This window comes from Hyperoodon ampullatus (genome assembly GCF_949752795.1).
Source record: "Hyperoodon ampullatus genome assembly, chromosome: 7".
In the NCBI taxonomy this organism is placed as follows: domain Eukaryota; kingdom Metazoa; phylum Chordata; class Mammalia; order Artiodactyla; family Ziphiidae; genus Hyperoodon; species Hyperoodon ampullatus.
Genome location: NC_136920.1, coordinates 81,106,967 through 81,116,113, shown reverse-complemented (window position 1 = coordinate 81,116,113; position 9,147 = coordinate 81,106,967).

Below are 9,147 nucleotides of genomic sequence, written 5' to 3'. Positions count from 1 at the left end.
AAAGAATCCCTGGGCCTCAAGTGCATCCTGGCCACTCTTCCCTGTCCTCTCTCTGTTGTGACGCAAGGTACACTGTAGGTCCAGCCTGAGAGAAAATACAGGAAAACCGGTACAATTGGGAGGCGTTTGGACGATCCGAAGTCACCTAGGCCTGACTAAGTCATTAAGCGGGTAATGCTACTCGTGGCATGCAAAAACACCCCTCGTCCAACCAGGTGTGAGCATAGAAAGGCCCAGTGTGGCTCCAAGTCTCCAGTCGTCAGTCAGAGAGGGCCGGGAACTGCGCTGTGGGGTCACGTTGGAAACCGGAGCATGTGGCAGAAGCCCGACTTTCCCCCTTTGGAAAGCAACTTCGGTGCAGCTTCCAAGCTGCCTGAAAACCACACCAGCAGGATACTATTCACTCCACGGATGCCTCTGAGGAGCAGCGAGGTTTTCCAAAAGAAACCAGGTGCTTGCCGTTCCTTCCTGGGCGCTCACCGCAGGGCATACTGTAGTTAGAGTGCCAACTCTATGTGTCCTCTAGTCTGGAGGTCAGGTGCACCTTTTCCCACGACCAGAGAGATACGGGTGCACCAGTTTGCAGGAAGTCTTAGTCAATGGACGGCGTCAGCTTTAGTATGCCTCAGAGCGCTCAAGACTCTCACGTGGGCACGTCTTTCCAAGGAAGTACACTGTGTACCAAAAGCCTTCTGAGCAGAGTCAAGGGCTACACAGCTCTGGGAACATCCCTCACTGTGCAGTTGGAAGGGCCGGGAACTAAGAAGGTGTTCTCCTATGGCTAGCGTTCCACAGCTTGGAAAGAGCCTCAGGAACACGGTTCTTGGCAGCCTTTCTTTCCATGCGGGTCTGCCACGTTGAGGAAACCTACGCTGCCCTGAGAGAAACCACCGGGGCTCCAATTCAGTGTGGGGACTCCTGCTCGACGGCCCTCTAAGTGACACGGAAAACTAGACATTAGGTCCAGCCCGAAAGGAAGTGGAGATTCACCCTGAGCATTGCTAGGCATCTGGAACATCCAAAGTCACCTAGGCCTCCTGAGGGCTTTCAGAGGATTATGCCATTCACCACATGCAGAACACACTGCATCCAAAAGTTGCATCGCAGAAGGCCGAATTGTGTTCCAAGGGTCTCCTTTGGGTTGTCAGAGAAGAGAGGTCCATGTGCTGGGTGAGCCAGGTTGTAATTGAGAAGCCTGGGAAAAGGCAGTGTTTTCCCCATTTGGAAGGAGGTAGTGGCGGCCTCAAGGCTGACTGAAAGACATTGCTGTTACCCGTCTGCTAGTCACTTGTAGGAATGCCTCAGTGAAGAAAGTGCCTTTTCTCCTACGAAACCAGGTGGTCTCCAGGGCCTTGCTAGGAGTTCATCCCACGCTTGCCCCAGCTAAAGTGCGGAGTAAATGCGACCCCTAGCCTCAAGGTAAGCACGAGTGTCTCCCAGCAGCAAAGTTTGGGGTGCAGCCACCTCCATGAACCCTGACTCGAGAGAGTGCTTTAACCCCCGTACGGCTTTCCGTAGGCCTGAGAGAATTCCCTTCTGAGGGAGAGCGTGTGTGCTGTGAGTCCCCTCTTTGTTTTCCGAGCCACATAACACAGCCCAGACGGTTGGGGTCAACTCTTTCTACGCAGAGGGAAGGGCAACGATCTGCCTCTCGCTTGCATAGCTTGATTTCTACAGCTGTCGGGCAGCCCCAGGACAGCGTTTCTGCCAGTATTACATTCAACGTGGCTCTCCCTCTGCGGAGGCCCTCTGAACTGCACTGAAAGAATCCCTGGGCCTCAAGTGCATCCTGGCCACTCTTACCGGTCCTCTCTCTGTTGTGACGCAAGGTACACTGTAGGTCCAGCCTGAGAGAAAATACAGGAAAACCGGTACAATTGGGAGGCGTTTGGATGATCCGAAGTCACCTAGGCCTGACTAAGTCATTAAGCGGGTAATGCTACTCGTGGCATGCAAAAACACCCCTCGTCCAACCAGGTGTGAGCATAGAAAGGCCCAGTGTGGCTCCAAGTCTCCAGTCGTCAGTCAGAGAGGGCCGGGAACTGCGCTGTGGGGTCACGTTGGAAACCGGAGCATGTGGCAGAAGCCCGACTTTCCCCCTTTGGAAAGCAACTTCGGTGCAGCTTCCAAGCTGCCTGAAAACCACACCAGCAGGATACTATTCACTCCACGGATGCCTCTGAGGAGCAGCGAGGTTTTCCAAAAGAAACCAGGTGCTTGCCGTTCCTTCCTGGGCGCTCACCGCAGGGCATACTGTAGTTAGAGTGCCAACTCTATGTGTCCTCTAGTCTGGAGGTCAGGTGCACCTTTTCCCACGACCAGAGAGATACGGGTGCACCAGTTTGCAGGAAGTCTTAGTCAATGGACGGCGTCAGCTTTAGTATGCCTCAGAGCGCTCAAGACTCTCACGTGGGCACGTCTTTCCAAGGAAGTACACTGTGTACCAAAAGCCTTCTGAGCAGAGTCAAGGGCTACACAGCTCTGGGAACATCCCTCACTGTGCAGTTGGAAGGGCCGGGAACTAAGAAGGTGTTCTCCTATGGCTAGCGTTCCACAGCTTGGAAAGAGCCTCAGGAACACGGTTGTTGGCAGCCTTTCTTTCCATGCGGGTCTGCCACGTTGAGGAAACCTACGCTGCCCTGAGAGAAACCACCGGGGCTCCAATTCAGTGTGGGGACTCCTGCTCGACGGCCCTCTAAGTGACACGGAAAACTAGACATTAGGTCCAGCCCGAAAGGAAGTGGAGATTCACCCTGAGCATTGCTAGGCATCTGGAACATCCAAAGTCACCTAGGCCTCCTGAGGGCTTTCAGAGGATTATGCCATTCACCACATGCAGAACACACTGCATCCAAAAGTTGCATCGCAGAAGGCCGAATTGTGTTCCAAGGGTCTCCTTTGGGTTGTCAGAGAAGAGAGGTCCATGTGCTGGGTGAGCCAGGTTGTAATTGAGAAGCCTGGGAAAAGGCAGTGTTTTCCCCATTTGGAAGGAGGTAGTGGCGGCCTCAAGGCTGACTGAAAGGCATTGCTGTTACCCGTCTGCTAGTCACTTGTAGGAATGCCTCAGTGAAGAAAGTGCCTTTTCTCCTACGAAACCAGGTGGTCTCCAGGGCCTTGCTAGGAGTTCATCCCACGCTTGCCCCAGCTAAAGTGCGGAGTAAATGCGACCCCTAGCCTCAAGGTAAGCACGAGTGTCTCCCAGCAGCAAAGTTTGGGGTGCAGCCACCTCCATGAACCCTGACTCGAGAGAGTGCTTTAACCCCCGTACGGCTTTCCGTAGGCCTGAGAGAATTCCCTTCTGAGGGAGAGCGTGTGTGCTGTGAGTCCCCTCTTTGTTTTCCGAGCCACATAACACAGCCCAGACGGTTGGGGTCAACTCTTTCTACGCAGAGGGAAGGGCAACGATCTGCCTCTCGCTTGCATAGCTTGATTTCTACAGCTGTCGGGCAGCCCCAGGACAGCGTTTCTGCCAGTATTACATTCAACGTGGCTCTCCCTCTGCGGAGGCCCTCTGAACTGCACTGAAAGAATCCCTGGGCCTCAAGTGCATCCTGGCCACTCTTACCGGTCCTCTCTCTGTTGTGACGCAAGGTACACTGTAGGTCCAGCCTGAGAGAAAATACAGGAAAACCGGTAAAATTGGGAGGCGTTTGGACGATCCGAAGTCACCTAGGCCTGACTAAGTCATTAAGCGGGTAATGCTACTCATGGCATGCAAAAACACCCTGCGTCCAACCAGGTGTGAGCATAGAAAGGCCCAGTGTGGCTCCAAGTCTCCAGTCGTCAGTCAGAGAGGGCCGCGAACGGCGCTGTGGGGTCACGTTGGAAACCGGAGCATGTGGCAGAAGCCCGACTTTCCCCCTTTGGAAAGCAACTTCGGTGCAGCTTCCAAGCTGCCTGAAAACCACACCAGCAGGATACTATTCACTCCACGGATGCCTCTGAGGAGCAGCGAGGTTTTCCAAAAGAAACCAGGTGCTTGCCGTTCCTTCCTGGGCGCTCACCGCAGGGCATACTGTAGTTAGAGTGCCAACTCTATGTGTCCTCTAGTCTGGAGGTCAGGTGCACCTTTTCCCACGACCAGAGAGATACGGGTGCACCAGTTTGCAGGAAGTCTTAGTCAATGGACGGCGTCAGCTTTAGTATGCCTCAGAGCGCTCAAGACTCTCACGTGGGCACGTCTTTCCAAGGAAGTACACTGTGTACCAAAAGCCTTCTGAGCAGAGTCAAGGGCTACACAGCTCTGGGAACATCCCTCACTGTGCAGTTGGAAGGGCCGGGAACTAAGAAGGTGTTCTCCTATGGCTAGCGTTCCACAGCTTGGAAAGAGCCTCAGGAACACGGTTCTTGGCAGCCTTTCTTTCCATGCGGGTCTGCCACGTTGAGGAAACCTACGCTGCCCTGAGAGAAACCACCGGGGCTCCAATTCAGTGTGGGGACTCCTGCTCGACGGCCCTCTAAGTGACACGGAAAACTAGACATTAGGTCCAGCCCGAAAGGAAGTGGAGATTCACCCTGAGCATTGCTAGGCATCTGGAACATCCAAAGTCACCTAGGCCTCCTGAGGGCTTTCAGAGGATTATGCCATTCACCACATGCAGAACACACTGCATCCAAAAGTTGCATCGCAGAAGGCCGAATTGTGTTCCAAGGGTCTCCTTTGGGTTGTCAGAGAAGAGAGGTCCATGTGCTGGGTGAGCCAGGTTGTAATTGAGAAGCCTGGGAAAAGGCAGTGTTTTCCCCATTTGGAAGGAGGTAGTGGCGGCCTCAAGGCTGACTGAAAGGCATTGCTGTTACCCGTCTGCTAGTCACTTGTAGGAATGCCTCAGTGAAGAAAGTGCCTTTTCTCCTACGAAACCAGGTGGTCTCCAGGGCCTTGCTAGGAGTTCATCCCACGCTTGCCCCAGCTAAAGTGCGGAGTAAATGCGACCCCTAGCCTCAAGGTAAGCACGAGTGTCTCCCAGCAGCAAAGTTTGGGGTGCAGCCACCTCCATGAACCCTGACTCGAGAGAGTGCTTTAACCCCCGTACGGCTTTCCGTAGGCCTGAGAGAATTCCCTTCTGAGGGAGAGCGTGTGTGCTGTGAGTCCCCTCTTTGTTTTCCGAGCCACATAACACAGCCCAGACGGTTGGGGTCAACTCTTTCTACGCAGAGGGAAGGGCAACGATCTGCCTCTCGCTTGCATAGCTTGATTTCTACTGCTGTCGGGAAGCCCCAGGACAGCGTTTCTGCCAGTATTACATTCAACGTGGCTCTCCCTCTGCGGAGGCCCTCTGAACTGCACTGAAAGAATCCCTGGGCCTCAAGTGCATCCTGGCCACTCTTACCGGTCCTCTCTCTGTTGTGACGCAAGGTACACTGTAGGTCCAGCCTGAGAGAAAATACAGGAAAACCGGTAAAATTGGGAGGCGTTTGGACGATCCGAAGTCACCTAGGCCTGACTAAGTCATTAAGCGGGTAATGCTACTCATGGCATGCAAAAACACCCTGCGTCCAACCAGGTGTGAGCATAGAAAGGCCCAGTGTGGCTCCAAGTCTCCAGTCGTCAGTCAGAGAGGGCCGCGAACGGCGCTGTGGGGTCACGTTGGAAACCGGAGCATGTGGCAGAAGCCCGACTTTCCCCCTTTGGAAAGCAACTTCGGTGCAGCTTCCAAGCTGCCTGAAAACCACACCAGCAGGATACTATTCACTCCACGGATGCCTCTGAGGAGCAGCGAGGTTTTCCAAAAGAAACCAGGTGCTTGCCGTTCCTTCCTGGGCGCTCACCGCAGGGCATACTGTAGTTAGAGTGCCAACTCTATGTGTCCTCTAGTCTGGAGGTCAGGTGCACCTTTTCCCACGACCAGAGAGATACGGGTGCACCAGTTTGCAGGAAGTCTTAGTCAATGGACGGCGTCAGCTTTAGTATGCCTCAGAGCGCTCAAGACTCTCACGTGGGCATGTCTTTCCAAGGAAGTACACTGTGTACCAAAAGCCTTCTGAGCAGAGTCAAGGGCTACACAGCTCTGGGAACATCCCTCACTGTGCAGTTGGAAGGGCCGGGAACTAAGAAGGTGTTCTCCTATGGCTAGCGTTCCACAGCTTGGAAAGAGCCTCAGGAACACGGTTGTTGGCAGCCTTTCTTTCCATGCGGGTCTGCCACGTTGAGGAAACCTACGCTGCCCTGAGAGAAACCACCGGGGCTCCAATTCAGTGTGGGGACTCCTGCTCGACGGCCCTCTAAGTGACACGGAAAACTAGACATTAGGTCCAGCCCGAAAGGAAGTGGAGATTCACCCTGAGCATTGCTAGGCATCTGGAACATCCAAAGTCACCTAGGCCTCCTGAGGGCTTTCAGAGGATTATGCCATTCACCACATGCAGAACACACTGCATCCAAAAGTTGCATCGCAGAAGGCCGAATTGTGTTCCAAGGGTCTCCTTTGGGTTGTCAGAGAAGAGAGGTACATGTGCTGGGTGAGCCAGGTTGTAATTGAGAAGCCTGGGAAAAGGCAGTGTTTTCCCCATTTGGAAGGAGGTAGTGGCGGCCTCAAGGCTGACTGAAAGGCATTGCTGTTACCCGTCTGCTAGTCACTTGTAGGAATGCCTCAGTGAAGAAAGTGCCTTTTCTCCTACGAAACCAGGTGGTCTCCAGGGCCTTGCTAGGAGTTCATCCCACGCTTGCCCCAGCTAAAGTGCGGAGTAAATGCGACCCCTAGCCTCAAGGTAAGCACGAGTGTCTCCCAGCAGCAAAGTTTGGGGTGCAGCCACCTCCATGAACCCTGACTCGAGAGAGTGCTTTAACCCCCGTACGGCTTTCCGTAGGCCTGAGAGAATTCCCTTCTGAGGGAGAGCGTGTGTGCTGTGAGTCCCCTCTTTGTTTTCCGAGCCACATAACACAGCCCAGACGGTTGGGGTCAACTCTTTCTACGCAGAGGGAAGGGCAACGATCTGCCTCTCGCTTGCATAGCTTGATTTCTACAGCTGTCGGGCAGCCCCAGGACAGCGTTTCTGCCAGTATTACATTCAACGTGGCTCTCCCTCTGCGGAGGCCCTCTGAACTGCACTGAAAGAATCCCTGGGCCTCAAGTGCATCCTGGCCACTCTTCCCTGTCCTCTCTCTGTTGTGACGCAAGGTACACTGTAGGTCCAGCCTGAGAGAAAATACAGGAAAACCAGTAAAATTGGGAGGCGTTTGGACGATCCAAAGTCACCTAGGCCTGACTAAGTCATTAAGCGGGTAATGCTACACATGGCCTGCAAAAACACCCCGCGTCCAACCAGGTGTGAGCATAGAAAGGCCCAGTGTGGCTCCAAGTCTCCAGTCGTCAGTCAGAGAGGGCCGGGAACTGCGCTGTGGGGTCACGTTGGAAACCGGAGCATGTGGCAGAAGCCCGACTTTCCCCCTTTGGAAAGCAACTTCGGTGCAGCTTCCAAGCTGCCTGAAAACCACACCAGCAGGATACTATTCACTCCACGGATGCCTCTGAGGAGCAGTGAGGTTTTCCAAAAGAAACCAGGTGCTTGCCGTTCCTTCCTGGGCGCTCACCGCAGGGCATACTGTAGTTAGAGTGCCAACTCTATGTGTCCTCTAGTCTGGAGGTCAGGTGCACCTTTTCCCACGACCAGAGAGATACGGGTGCACCAGTCTGCAGGAAGTCTTAGTCAATGGACGGCTTCAGCTTTAGTATGCCTCAGAGCGCTCAAGACTCTCATGTGGGCACGTCTTTCCAAGGAAGTACACTGTGTATCAAAAGCCTTCTGAGCAGAGTCAAGGGCTACACAGCTCTGGGAACATCCCTCACTGTGCAGTTGGAAGGGCCGGGAACTAAGAAGGTGTTCTCCTATGGCTAGCGTTCCACAGCTTGGAAAGAGCCTCAGGAACACGGTTCTTGGCAGCCTTTCTTTCCATGCGGGTCTGCCACGTTGAGGAAACCTACGCTGCCCTGAGAGAAACCACCGGGGCTCCAATTCAGTGTGGGGACTCCTGCTCGACGGCCCTCTAAGTGACACGGAAAACTAGACATTAGGTCCAGCCCGAAAGGAAGTGGAGATTCACCCTGAGCATTGCTAGGCATCTGGAACATCCAAAGTCACCTAGGCCTCCTGCGGGCTTTCAGAGGATTATGCCATTCACCACATGCAGAACACACTGCATCCAAAAGTTGCATCGCAGAAGGCCGAATTGTGTTCCAAGGGTCTCCTTTGGGTTGTCAGAGAAGAGAGGTCCATGTGCTGGGTGAGCCAGGTTGTAATTGAGAAGCCTGGGAAAAGGCAGTGTTTTCCCCATTTGGAAGGAGGTAGTGGCGGCCTCAAGGCTGACTGAAAGGCATTGCTGTTACCCGTCTGCTAGTCACTTGTAGGAATGCCTCAGTGAAGAAAGTGCCTTTTCTCCTACGAAACCAGGTGGTCTCCAGGGCCTTGCTAGGAGTTCATCCCACGCTTGCCCTAGCTAAAGTGCGGAGTAAATGCGACCCCTAGCCTCAAGGTAAGCACGAGTGTCTCCCAGCAGCAAAGTTTGGGGTGCAGCCACCTCCATGAACCCTGACTCGAGAGAGTGCTTTAACCCCCATACGGCTTTCCGTAGGCCTGAGAGAATTCCCTTCTGAGGGAGAGCGTGTGTGCTGTGAGTCCCCTCTTTGTTTTCCGAGCCACATAACACAGCCCAGACGGTTGGGGTCAACTCTTTCTACGCAGAGGGAAGGGCAACGATCTGCCTCTCGCTTGCATAGCTTGATTTCTACAGCTGTCGGGCAGCCCCATGACAGCGTTTCTGCCAGTATTACATTCAACGTGGCTCTCCCTCTGCGGAGGCCCTCTGAACTGCACTGAAAGAATCCCTGGGCCTCAAGTGCATCCTGGCCACTCTTCCCTGTCCTCTCTCTGTTGTGATGCAAGGTACACTGTAGGTCCAGCCTGAGAGAAAATACAGGGAAACCGGTACAATTGGGAGGCGTTTGGACGATCCGAAGCCACCTAGGCCTGACTAAGTCATTAAGCGGGTAATGCTACTCGTGGCATGCAAAAACACCCCGCGTCCAACCAGGTGTGAGCATAGAAAGGCCCAGTGTGGCTCCAAGTCTCCAGTCGTCAGTCAGAGAGGGCCGGGAACTGCGCTGTGGGGTCACGTTGGAAACCGGAGCATGTGGCAGAAGCCCGACTTTCCCC